The 14,716-nt window shown below is 37.1% G+C and overlaps 1 protein-coding gene across 1 annotated transcript in view; it reads right to left on the reverse strand.

Moving 5' to 3' along the window:
- LOC148822727 (neural-cadherin) overlaps positions 1-14,716 on the reverse strand; it is a 179,432-nt gene that overhangs the window by 65,505 nt on the left and 99,211 nt on the right. The gene's annotated exons all lie outside the window — the stretch shown is intronic.

The following is a 14,716-nucleotide window of genomic DNA, read 5'->3' on the forward strand; positions in this document are numbered from 1 at the left end:
CTTAAAACACTTACATATATTGTTAAATTATTACTTTAAATATATACTTTAAGTTACTGAAACAGCCAGTTAATAAAATCGTTGCAATTTTGTTCTCGTTTGGAGGTGGGGATATTGGAGGTGACAACAATTGATTTAAAGACAATCTGTCAAAGTGCAATGCACTCTGCTCTCGGCCGCTTTCAAGGGTGCCAACCTGTAGAGGCAGCACCTGTATGGAGACTTTTCGGCAGCAGCGGGAGCAGTACGACGCAGTACAGGGGAGGATTGGGAGGTCAGAGACACTCCTGAAGGTGCAGAAGCCGGAGACAGTGTGTACCGGCAGTCAAACGCTTGAGCAGCTGTCTCCCGATGAGTGCCTCCCCCCACCGCGCAGGTTGCAATGCCTGGCGGAAGCTCTGCCCCCCCCAGAGCACACACCGCCTCAGGACACTCCATCCCGGCTTCTCTGCTCACCACCGCCCAGGACCTGGCTGACGCTGTCCCCGCCATCTATCTCCCCTCAGGAAACACCGTTTACACATCGGAATTCACAGACGCCAGTGGAACAAACAATTCTCCCAGATATCCAACTGTTGCCCATCACTCAAGAAAAGGAGGGGCGGTTGTACTTGCAGTGCATCGGTATAGATGGGAAAGCCAGAGCCGACCGCTACGCCGCCCTCGTGTTTGGGGTGCTTATCATTCTCAGTGCATAACAAGGAAGATTAATAAACATAAACATAATCTCATGGTTAAATAGTCAAGTCTAGCCATGTGTGAGTCTAGTCTCACAGTGCTTCAACAACAGATGACAACTTGTGAGTTCGATTAAGAATGAATAAAAGCATTTCATTAATAACGCATTTGCGTTTGTCTGGGTGCTGACAAAGTAAAAAACAATTACTTTTTGACAATGAAGAACTGTGTGTGTGTCTCTCTCTCTGCTGGCATTTGTAATCGTTTTTATTTTTAAATACATTTTAGCAAAGTAATGTACCATAAAAGTATTGTGAGACATATTTGGGTTAACATGTTCAGTGTTCAGTGTGTGGTAATTTGTTTGGTGCAAGTGAAGTTTTATTTAATCTCTGACCCAGGGAAAAGTGTGGTGTGGACGGCTGAGGAGAGAATGCAGGCTCGCGCTGTGTCCGTTATTCTTTTTTTCTTTTTCTGGTTTGGTCGGATAGTTTTTGTTTTTGTTTTATCAATAAAGTTTGATAATCGGCCAGTGAAAGCTCTTTTGTCCTTCACATGATGCCTGAAACATTGTACCGAGCCCAGGATTTTAAATACCAACAACAGCAACATTTTACATAATATGCCGATGTTCCAAAATTAATATCATTTATGACCTTTATGACCTTCGTTATGCTCTTCGTTAATGTCTAAGCCGGAACACATCATTATATCTCATTTTTTATTTCTTTTTAAAAAAAATTTAAAATTGTTTGCCCAGCCTAACAGTATTGTTGTTATTGTTTTTATCCTGTAAAGCGCTTTGAGGAGCCACCTTTAAAGGCGCTATATACAATAAAGTTCATTATTATTACTATTGTTAATTTGCTGGACAGAGAGGTGAACATTATTACGCAGAAGACAAAGATAGCGATTTACGTTGCATTGTGCATTGTGCTGCTGTAATACAGTTTTAAATAATTAAAAGTCTAAACAGTATCAGCTTTATTTATGGGTTGTAATTTAAAAAAAGTCAAAAACCGCACTCAAAATGCAATTTAGAGCTTTCTGGCAAGAGGAGACACCCAAATTAATAATGTAACATGCAACTATTTGTGCATGAATAAGATTATATTGCTATTTCCTTAGATATGCGATTCCATGGGTTTTTTTTTTAATCCCCGGCAGAACAGGGCATCCATAGGAATCAAGTAATAGTTTTATTCCATGCTGAAAAAAAGAAGAAAGAAAACACATTCCATAAGAATCAGCGCCTTTATATAGCGCCTTTAAAGGTGGCTTCTCAAAACGCTTTGCAGGATAAAAACAACAATAACAACAACAACAATATTGTATTTCATTGCACTTTGACAGATCGTCCTTAAATCAATTGTTGATTTAGTTTGACAGTAACCCTAACACTAACCCTATTTTATTTTTTCAAAGAAATGTTTGTTAAAAAAAAAGTCATGGCTCCAGCTGGATTCGAACACCCAACGTATGATGTGTAAGTCGGGAACATAACCCACAGCGCCACTGGCAAGGTCACATGAGGAGTGTTGAAAAAGCCCTACAGAAACATTATCAACAGACACCGTACAGCGTGTACTTTTCTTGTGTTGCGGTACATGAATATAATTATATCGTTATTAATTTCTTTAGATACACGATTCCATATTATATTCCCTTTTAATCAAATTCTAAAAGTATGCTTGTTGACTCCGGTATCACGTTAGTTAAAGACTTCGATGCTTAAAATGTTTAGGGAGAAATGAAATAATGGTGTGTAATTTTTCTTTAAAGTACCGAGACCAGCCATATACTGTATGTTTATGTTCCAAAATTAATATCGTGTATGGCCTTCACACGCGTTAGAGTATGCTCCTATTCTTTTTATGCTTAGCTACTAAGATTTCCCTTCAGTGGTAAATTTCCATATAAATATTCAATACTTAAACGGGCACAGTAAAGACATTTAAATCTTTCTACGACCGACCAACGCACCACGAGTGCCCCCGTCGGTCAACCAATCACGTACCGCGGTATTTTGCGTCATCTCGCGTCACCTCGCGTCACGATCCGTGATGACGTAGCCAATTACCTCCGGTACGTGCCTGTGCCGCGCACTTTGAATGGCTGCATCTGTATGTAACCAGGGTGTAGTAGGTTTTTGAATTTCAATTATTTTTCCTAATGTTTGTTTTTCTCTTGAATTTTGTTGGTTGCAAGGTCACATTAAAGATGGAAAAATGTCTGACATGATTTATCTTGATTTCTGGTTTAACATTATAAAAACCTGCAATTTCAATAAGGGTGTGTAGACTTTTTATATCCAGTGTATTACACTAGGAAATGCTTCAAAAAATGCTTAAGCTCATGGTATATAGCTACAGGGAACAGAAGCTACATGTACAATGGATAAAATTATATATGAAAATAATGTATTACCACCTATTTCATGAAACCCATTTGATGTTTTTCACTAATGTATGAGTGGGAAACATTATGAATGCATGCAGAAACTTTTCTTACAGACACCACGCACTAGTTACAACGCATTTCAGTGCTATGAACAGAAAATGAGCTTCTTTTAAAATTGAACTACGACAAGAAGAATTTTGTGTGTGTGTGTCTGCTGAAATCTTTCACATAAAATGATCAAAGTGTAAAGTGTAAGTGATTAGGCAACCTATAAATTTAAATTTTCTCACAAAGCTCTAATGTCAGCTGGATCCCTGAAAACAAGTGATTATTTTTTTAAGAGGACTGTTTGGGTGAGTCGTCAGTCAGTTTAAGGTAGAACTAACTAACCTGCACAGAGCATGTCAGGACTAGAGGATATGTTGCTACAGTTATTTATCTGGAAACAATCTGATCTTTAAACTTTGGTCAACATATTGTATTTATCTGGATAACAGAGTAACCCTGTTTTGTGAGACAGCCCCTTAGTCTCTTGGGATTGTCATACTGTATATATGGTTTGGTAAAGGGAGCTAAATCACTTGAGTCTATAACAAAGAACGTTGAAATTAGTTTTGATCCAATTATAATAAATCATAAGGGGTTTAACTAGAGTCACAGTTAGGGAAGATATGCAACTATATGACACTCAGTAATGAAACAAGAACACAGGGTTGTGACTGGGACCTAAAAAATAGTTTACGAGATAGAATAGGAAACTCTAGAATAGGGAGGTTGTGAGTACAGTATTGTGATTGAGACCCAGAGTCTGGGTTCTTTTAAGAAGATACTGTACATCTGGATGAAATTTTAGATTCACTAAGGAAATAGCCAACCAAGTTAACAAGCTGGGATGAATGATTTTCATTTGCAAGCTTTCTGATGTTCTTAAAAATTCATGTAATATCTTCATTAGCAACAAAAATTGGGAAATTTTCATAAAAAATTTATTAGGTATTACTCACTATAATAATAATTTTATTTATATAGTGTCCAGAAATATATATATAAGTGTAAGAAATTATTATAAATAATTATAATATTAATAAGAATTCTTTACACTTATATAGCGCTTTTCTGGACACTCCACTCAAAGCACTCTACGGGTAATGGGGACTCCCTTCCACCACCACCAATGTGCAGCATCCACCTGGATGATGTGATGGCATACCGTGCCAGTACACCAGTACACCAGTACTCCCACCATACATCAGCCATCAGGGGGAGGAGAACAGAGTGGTGAAGCCAATTCACAGATGGGGAATATTAGGAGGTAAAGGCCAATGGGAAATTTAGCCAGGAAGCTGGGGTGACACCCCTACTCTTTTAAAATGAGAACTTTGGTTTGACATCTCATCCGAAGGACACTGCCTTAGTTTTTCCCAGGAGTCTCCTATCCAGGTACTGACCACTGATACTGACTATTATTATTATTGTTATTGTTATTGTTATTGTTATTGTTATTGTTATTGTTATTATCACCTGCACTAGACCTGGTCAGGATTCTGGCTGCAATATTATGGACATACCATAGTTTGCTCTAGGTGAATTTAGATGCTGACATGGGAGGGGGTGTTTAGGTAATGTGTTATAGATGGGATGTGATGCCGGATGTTGTCAATCTTGGAGCTAAAGAACTCTAAGAATGTGTTGCAGAGTTGGGATGAGTTCACTATGTGAATAAAATGGTCTGAATCCATAGGAAAAACATTACAAGGTTTAGGTTACTGGCAGAGTCAACTTGCATTGAATACCATGATGAATCTGTAGTTTACATGCTGATTTTACACAATGTTTTTTAAGATTGATAAACCTTATACAGTACTATGCAAAAGAAAACTTTTATTCTTCTTTATAATTATAAAATTGTGTCCTTCAATGCTAGTATATGACATTACATTATTGAGTTATATACAGGTTTTGATAATTGCTGTTATTTTTTCTTTCCCTTTTTTCTGTTGTAGATTGCCATATGATGTGTGAGATTGTGGGTTGCCATGCCAATACAGTGCTTCAGCAAAAAACAGGCTTTTGTAAAAATTACTAACACACTGCAGAGAGGAAATGACAGGGGGAAGCATATTGCTGTTCCACATACCTGACAGCATAATGTTTCAACAATGGCTTTTACAGGCACTGTGCCACACTGATTTTTTTCCCATTTATGTTTCTTTACCACCTGCTGAAAAAGGCTATTTTTACCATGACACGTTCCCAGCAGAAACAGAGTCTCCCAGAACACATAATAGGCAAGCAATGCTATAAGAAAAAAAACATGATTATTTTAATGCCTTAATTGCTTCTTATAATAAATTACATTGTCACTTCTGACATGACCTGCATTGTTTTGAGTGAGACTCAGAACGAGAGTCGATTCTAAAACAAACTACTGATTTCTCAGTGGAGACAGCTCAAATAGCTAGCTCTTAAAACTGACATATTTGGCTTTTTATCTGTCATTTTAAATTGGGCTGTAGAAGAAAAGTCACAGGGCACTGAAAGTATTGATAAACTAGAAAACTTGACATAAGTAATTATATTTAGGCTAAATTTTTTGAGTTTAGAAACAAAGCTGCTTACTCCTGGTGAGGGTCACCTTCATATATTGGTGATAAGCCTTTTCATTTTGTACATATTGCATTTATTGATTGCAACATATACTTTGGAAACCAGGGAAATTAGATATATGCCTTTCTTTTGCACCTTTATCCATCCATGCATTTCCTAACCACGTCATCCAATTCACAATCGTTTAGGAGCCGAAGCCTGGGCAGGCAGGCAGACAGACAGACAGACACACACACACCAGAGCCCGTGTTCTTAGAGGCCAATTAGCCTACCAGTATGTACTTGGACTGTGTGAGGAAACCAGAGCACCCTGAGGAAACCCATGTGATCACGGGGAGCACACACAAACTCCACACAGGTTGCAGCCTGGGAATTGAACCTGGGCCCAAGCACTGCAAGGCTAACCACTGCGCCACCATGCCACTGATATGTTATAAATATTTTTTAGCAAAAAACAACACAAATGTCCTCCAAATAACAGTGCTCTGACTGGCTTTCATCTTAATCTTCAGAACATTGTACTTCCTAATGATACATAAAAAGACAGTCATAAAGACCAAAGGCCTTTGATAAGTCACACAGAAAGACTCAAGAGATGAGTGGATAGTCCAGTGAGACATGACTGATTAATTCTTTCTTTATCTGTGAAGGTCATGACTTCACAGTTCACAAAATTCAAGAAGGACAGCAAAATGGGACATGACATCCACCTTAAAAGCTAAAAGACTTTGCTTTCCCTTAACAGTCTAGCAATTCCTCTGCTATACACCCTGCTGACCTACTTTCTCACCTTTGCGACCTAAGTCACTTGAAAGAAGTTGATTCTTTGTTCTGTTTGATTTGTTCTGCATTGGCACACTAACTGAATAGCTAAATTCAGCTTGCACTACAGATTACTGCAGAATAAAATGCTGTAAATCAGAATAAAGGATAAGGAAATGGCATTAAAAGGTAAAATTATATTTGAACTCAGGGAATGGCAGAACAAAAATCTAGCTGGAACTGTATGCCAAATTCATTAAAATCATTTTGGTTCTTATGACATGGTCTAACATGTAATGGTATTCTAATACCACAGAAGATAAATTATACCTTGTTTTCTGCACACCAATAAATTAATCTGTTCATTACAAATCTGTACAACGAACTATGGTAATAAGATGCTGTGAATTTCATAGTGCCTTTGTTGTGTACATTTATACTATAAATACACTCACATCTGCTTGGCTGATTGTTGCAGTATCAAGAATGAACCCAGAAACCACAGTACAATGACTGTATAGTATATACGTATATAAGTATACTGTATATAGGTATAATATACAAATATGTAATATATATATTTTGTATTTAGCCAAAGGTTCCTGCTATATTTAATAGTACATTTTTATTAAAATATTGGTTGCCATCTCAGCTGAAATTAATCTATCCTTTGCATATTGTTTTTAGAGTGGTTTTGATAAGTGACCATTATAAAAACATGATAGTGGCCCCCCTTGAGTTTTGTTTGGTCTTTAATGGCTTCTTTCCTTTGAAGTCTTGTCTTGTCATATACTGTAGCTTATATGAAATTCTGAGCCTCTTTATTGTTTCTGTCAACTTTTACAGTAGATGTTTTCTTTGAGTGACTGAATGATTACTTACTGCTGATGTGAAAGTGTTTTTTTCAGCCCCAGCTGGACAATCTCTGGAATTATAAAAGAAGTAGCTTCCAATTTCAAGTTTATTTTAATGAGGCATTTTAATAGGTCTGTATTTCATCATGAAACTCTTAAATATTCAGGTGTGTTGCCAATGACAGTAGGACAGATGACAAATATTCTTGTTTAAATAAACTAAATAATAAGTAATGCAAATAAACCATTATTATTTGATATTTAAAGGGAAATTAAATGACAGAGCCATTTGTCCTTTACCATGATAAATGGTAATGAATGAGCCATAATAAATACATTTACATGTAATTGGTAACATTAATATAACTGATAATAGTGCAATCCTTATTTTCTCCATCTGGATTTCCAGCATCTGCTTTCCTCTACATCGAAAAGGCAAGACGCAAGCATCCAGACATTGACAGTGTACATACAGTATAAAGTTCCAGAAAAAAAAACGTGTGTGTGTTCCATGCTAGTGGAGCAATTCATTGTGTTAAACTAAAAAATGTGAAAATTACATAGACCATAATAGATTTTAGAAGATGGCAATATTCAGAAAATTGTGCTTTATACTAAATTAAACATGGATCACATACTGCATAAAGAGCATTCAGTGGATTTTAGGAGGGTATATGAGGGAAAAGAAGCCATCAAAAGCAATTCCATTTTTCTATCACAAGAATGTAATGTGCTGCTTAAAAGCACTGTAAATTATTTTTGGTCTCTGAATGGTATAACTAAGCATCAAAAGGAATGCGTGGGAAAAAATCTTTTGAAAACTAAAGTTATTTTATATGATTCTCCCAGTATCAGTAGTAACAAAATGAGGGAAATACTTAAATTAACCTCAAAACATATTTTGGGGTCCAAATGAATGCAGGCCCCATATGGCCCTGGCCATGGAGCCATATTCTCTAAGTTCCCCCCTAAAAAAAACACGTCCTTCTGTGGACTTCTGGCTGTGTCTGTCTTTGTTTGTTTGCTTTCTGATTTTAGAAAATGAATGATGAAAAGACTCATTTAAATATTCATAACTGTATGAGTTAATTTAAATACTTAATTTAGATTATCTATGGAGAAACACAAACTTACCCGACCCCAGAAACCAGGTTTATTCATTACTCTCTGTAATTTATTAGGGAGTACCACCACTACTTAATGAAAATTATATTCCCATTATCTGGTGCACACGAAGAAACACAAGCCCTTAATTATTTCCTCAAGGTTGCAATTACCACATTTTGAGTTTGCTAATTATCATTTCTTGAGACGATTCCACAATGAGACTACTGATATTTAAATTTTTACTTAGGAGACAGAAAAGATAGAAAATGAAAAGGGGGGAAGATAAATAGAAAACCCAGTAGAAAACAAGGCAGTACTACTCTGGTAATGAAAGCACTGTGCTATTTGACAAGCCTAATTTGTTTTTAAAGTTCTATAGATAAATTTACACAAAGGCAGTTCCCAAATCACAGAACATATTTAAAAAGTCACTTAATTCTGGTATTTCACACTCAAGAAATCAAGAATGTTCTTCTAAAAACAATCAATGTAATTGTTCAGAAGTACTTCTGTTACCAGTCTCATCTCTTAAATGGAATAATCCATATGAACTTAAAATGCAGAATAGAGTTTTATTGTTCAAACACTTTTAACATTTAATGGCTTTCCTGATCACTATTGCTTGCCAGAGATTTATGCCTTCATTGTACCAGAACTGACTACATTTATGCTACAGAACTAATAGATTTTAATTCCACACTGACAAAAAGAAAAGAAGAATAACAAACTTCAGAAGTGTGGGAGAATGAGGCAGAGATAGGTAATATGAAGAAAAGGGCTGGGAAAGGAGAACAATAGAAAGAGCATGTGAAAAAGGAAATTCTGAGACAAATTCCAGAGTATTTATGAAACTCTGCAACTTGTCAACAAATGGACAATGTTATATTTTTATGTTACTCCCCATTTGCTGTTCTCAGCCAAAAGCTCAGTCTTTTATTTAACTCAGGGGTGCCCAACCAGTCGATTGCGATCGACTAGTGCTTGTCAGTCGATCAATTGCAAGAATGTTTGGAAAAAAATAAATGGGCTATTTGACTATTTACTTTTTCCGATAGCCTAAAAATTCATTCAGATCTGTGCACGTAATGTCATACATTTTATTGCCCTAACCCTTGTCGAATGGGTTGTAAAAGTCTCTTCCCTGAGTGCTGGCTGACACTGAAAAAAGGCTTCAGGAGCTCCGTGTTGTGTTGTGTGTGCTACCCAAGAACGTTCTCTTGGTTATTGCCGCACAAACCCCACATTCGCTACAGTGCATAGTGGAGCAAAACAGACTGACCATGACAAATTCGCCAACAAAATTCGTTTGTTAAGTTTCATTGCCTATTTGATAGTTGTAGTGTTTGAGCGACAATGATGAAGCCCAAAAACCTACCGTTACCACAAGGAATCGGAGCATTATTATTTTTTTTACTTTCGCATTCAAATCTGCAACGCTAGCGTCTACACGAAAAAGGGAAATATAGAACAACATTTCAAAACTGCACACAAAACGTATGATGTGGACTTTGCCTCTAAAAGTGAGTTACGGAAAAGAAAAGTGTAAGAATTAAAATCTCAACTAGCAGCAGTCGGGTTTCGATTGGCCTAATACAAGAGGGAAAGCAGCAATCATCGCATCGTTCCGTGTGAGCCACCTCTGCGCTAAACACAAAAAGTTATTCAGGGATCGAGTAGTAATAAAAAAAGCATTTTCTGATTCTGCTGACTTGTTGTTGGAGATTTCAAAAACGAACATTTTTGGCGAGGTTCAGACAGCTGTTGCCTGAAATGAAAGACTTTCTCAAGTCATCTAAACATGGTGAATATGCCCAATTAGAGGATGACCAGTGGCTTCTGGATTTAGCAATCCTCACAGACTTGACTGAACTGCTGAATGTCGAGCTGCAGGGACACAATAAAAATGGCATCGAGATGATCAGCAATGTCAACATGTTCAAAACAAAATTGAGAAGTGAGAAGTGTTTTCAGGAGGGCCACATGATACAAACTTTTCTGTGGCCCCTATGCAGCTCGTATTGTGAAAAATCATGGGTAGCACTGACAATGCATGGTTTTGATGAAGGCATGCATAGTCCTCTACTCTCCCTTACTGATATAATGGTAATGGTAGTGAGTTCTTTGACATAGTACATTCTATTCACAATAGGTATTTTTACATTTTCCTCAGTGAATCTGTAAAGTGAACAACTCACTGGATAGAAGAAAATATTACAGAAAATCATGCATTAAGAGATTGCATATGCTAATGCTTTTATTCCTCATTTCATCAGATGAAACGGTCTGAATCATCTGCAGCTGCAGTGTATCCAACATATTGAACACTGGATCTGGATTATGAAAGCATCCTAAAGTACACTTTCACAGAAGATTCCTCATATAAGGTTTGATGTACTTTACTGCATACAAAGTGGCATTATGGACAGACTCAGAAAGAAAGACACGGATGCTTTAAAAAGATCAGCAGCCTAAACCAAGAGTGTGCAAAATCTTACTATAAGCCTGTCAGGCCATCACTGAAATCATGCAAATTCATAAGGAATTGCAGAATCCAAAGCCTACTGAAAAGTAAAGGGGGCAGATAAGATGCAGGAAATGTTTTTGAGGAATTTATGCACTTGAGAAAGAGCATCAGAGCAGCATACAATGTAAATTCCAACTGCCATGGCAGACAAGTTTCACTGATTGGCTGGGCTGGGGAAACCTCCATTAACTGGAATATGTCAAGTGCAGGAATACAATCAAAAGCCCTCTGGGAGAAAGCAGGCTACAGAACACCTACACAAGGAATGTTCCATTTGCACACTGAAGCTGAAAAAATAGTCTCCAATAGTATGATTTTCAAAATCCCTTAAAAACTCTTATTAGCATACTGTAATGCTCCCACCCAGGACAACAAAGGGTAGAAGTTAAGGTGGGATTCAATTTAAAATTTGGCAGATAATACAATACTTCCTTTGTAGTCTAAGCAAACAAGAAGAGATGAGATGTCATGAATTTTGCTATTAACCTGTCTATGGAAGAACCATATGACTGGGAGAGTAGAAACACTGTGATACACTTCATAAAGAAAAAGATTATCTTTATCATCCTTCAACCACCATACAACTTAATAAATCATTTAAACACTGGAAGGACACCCTGTAATTGTGCTGATGGAACAACAGTAAATTCTTTCTAAATTATGAACATGTCACAGAGGCGTTCTTTCCGGACCCTATGTAGATGACATTATGTGGGGTAGAGTGAGGAAAACACGGGGAAAAAGGCATGCAGGGATCAGGAATGAAAACAAGGGGCATGTCCATTGTGCGCTGGTGTTCGGGGAAGGTGTGGCCAAGGGAAACTGTCCAAAACTGAGTCCAATGGGGAATCCAAGAGAAGGCAAAATCCAGAACCGGGCGGTCCATCCAAGACAAACAGAATTAAAACAGGAACCGGATCGGAACCAGCAAGAACAGGAACTTTAAAACTTTGACGGGACCAGGCGCTTCCAGGTCCAGGACTCGCCTGGTACGGAAACCAATGCAGAGCCCGGAACAGAGTGAGCACCCCGCTTTTATAGGACGGGGGGCAGGAACCAGAGGCAGGTGCAGGGAATGAGTACTGAACAAGGAAGGGCTGGAGCTTCCTTAAGAGGAGGGGTTTACGATCGTGACAGAAGAGTTCCTCATATTCTGAGAAGACCTCATTTATATGCAGACTGTTGCATCTGCATCTAATTGTTAACAATGTAATTAGGAGATCATATTAACACTTCTATATTTAAAGAACAATCTACAATAGTAATTACAGCTTGTTGGCACTGCTCAGCTGTAGGCCATGATGAAATGTATATTTAAGTATGATATTTTAAACATTTGAGTGCTTTGAAAGAATCTGATACAGACCAGGCTTGAAGAAATGGTATATGGTAAATCTGTGGACTTGGGCAAATTTATTACCTGCTTCAATTAACCTACAACAAATAATGAGATGTACAATAAGCTGTGAGAAATGAATATCGTAATTAAAGATCTTTTGAAAGCACAGGCCAGATCAATGTGAGACCATTATTAAGCTCAGAGTATTTTATTTAACTGATGTGAGGGCAAAATATTACAGCGTCTTAATGTCATATATAATTTAATCTGCCCTTCACTTCTTGTCAATGTGTAACAAAGTATTAAAAATATAATCCACATCTTCACTATTTTGAGCTGTTTTTCCAAGTATTGGTTTAAGGTGGAAGCACTGTGCTCACATGATGTAAACTGACCAGCAGAGTAAATGAAAACAGATTGCTTTGTTTTCAGCTAATTAATGTAAGCAAATTACTCACCCCTCACATTACAACATTTTACACAAACCCAGCTGTGCTTGTAAACATGAAATATTTTACCTGAAAACTCGCAATTCAAAATGCTGAAAAATTAAACTCAAGCACGAGTTTAAAAGTAGTGTGATTACTGTATATAATCTGCAAGAAAACTAAAACATCTATAGAAGGTGGTCCCGAAGGGGGAGCGGATTACAAGACAGATGTATGGTTATGTGGGGCTTCATCCCTTAATGAATTAAGAAATATAGCATTGAAAGTCTGGCATTTACTGTAATTCGCAAGTGTAAAATATTATACATTAGCAAAAACAAAACTAAAGTATCAACTTGGTTTCCACTTTCCACAGTGCTTCTAAAAGGTAACTGTACATGGAACGATAACATGTTATTTTTCAAGGTGTAAAATACACAGCAAAGTGCATATTACAGCATCGCACAGTGTTCTGCATTAATTAGCTAACTACCAAATGGGCTAGATGGACTGAATGGCCTCCTCCCATTGTAATGTTTCTCATGTTCTTATGTGCATGATCTTAATCCATCTAAAATATTTTTTGTGGCAGCATTGTTACACTGGACTTCCTGAATGTGTACTATCATTGAAATTATAATAGTCTGAGACATGCATTGATAGTGTTTTATAACAGTGAAACAGTTTAAAGCATTTTGGAACAGGTTGTTCAAATATATTGAAAGCTTAACTGCATTTTATGCAGATTGCAGATTAATTGTGCAGATTAACTATGCCATTACTGTGTATGGGACAGATACATTCTTAATATGAATTTATGGTTGTGCAATGAGTCTTATGATTTTCTTAGACACCAGTTTTCATGAGAAATATGTAGCTACAGCTCACAAAATGTATGACTTACAATAATCAATGTTATGTTTATACATTCAGTTTCTTTTTGGGAGCAGTTTACTTCAGGCTTACTAAAAAAGCCAACTTTATGGATGGTTGCATAAAGTCAAACAGTAATTATTCCTGGTATGGGGTGCAACCTAGAACCTATGCCAGAAGCCTACAATAGAAGGTACAAATGCACAATACAGAATAGGATGCAGTTTCCACGTCCATCACAGGGGCATAAACAATGTGACAATTCAGAGACACAAATGAACCTAGTCTAGGCTGTCTTCAGAAAGTAGGACGAAAAAAGAGCACTTGAAGAAAACCTACAGACACATGAAGAACATGCAAACTACACACAGAAGGTGCTACAGTACATAACAGACGAATCCAAAATCTGTGAGGCACAAACACTGGACCACCACACCACCAACCCACCAAAGCATAACAATTAGGTGTAAATATGTGTTATTTATGCAATTATACAATGTCCCACCCAACATTAGCAAAAGGTAGGCAACAATATAAATGAAAGTAAATACAGTATGAAGGTGGTGGCTCAGCCTGTAAACTCCCCTTCAAGTAGTGCTATTCTTTTCATTAGATTCCTTCACTGCTCCAGGCCTTGGAAAGGTGCCAGTCATTCAGGCTGAGCAAAAAATTAAAGCTACAATGGTCTGCCAATGATGAGAGAAACACAATTCAATTAAAGCCAATGAAGGTTTAGTTTCATTTTAGATGTGTTCGCTACAAAATGCACAATTAAAGAAAGGTACAGAGCATTGCAAGACCATGTATATAAATGGCCAAGCAAGAGAGAGAAAAGAATAAAGTTTTTTTTTAAATATGACAACAGTAAAAAAAATGAGGAAAGGATGGAGAAATAATGGGAGATATATAGAAGATGAAGGGATTGGTTAATGTATTAAAAGAATGTTTCAGTCAGGTGTTCACTAAGGAAGCAAGCGATAAATTGTCTATTTCTGAGGAAAGACACAGTTCTATATTAAGTAATAGAAGAGGCAGAAGTGTTTCAGGTAATACAGGCATACAAAATGAACAAAACTCTTGGACCTTGAGCATGTTATTCATATGTTATTAGCAAAATTCCTCTAGCAGTCGCTTAAGACACAAG

Source organism: Atractosteus spatula, chromosome 12 (genome assembly GCF_055471065.1).
Source record: "Atractosteus spatula isolate fAtrSpa1 chromosome 12, fAtrSpa1.hap1, whole genome shotgun sequence".
Taxonomy (NCBI): domain Eukaryota; kingdom Metazoa; phylum Chordata; class Actinopteri; order Semionotiformes; family Lepisosteidae; genus Atractosteus; species Atractosteus spatula.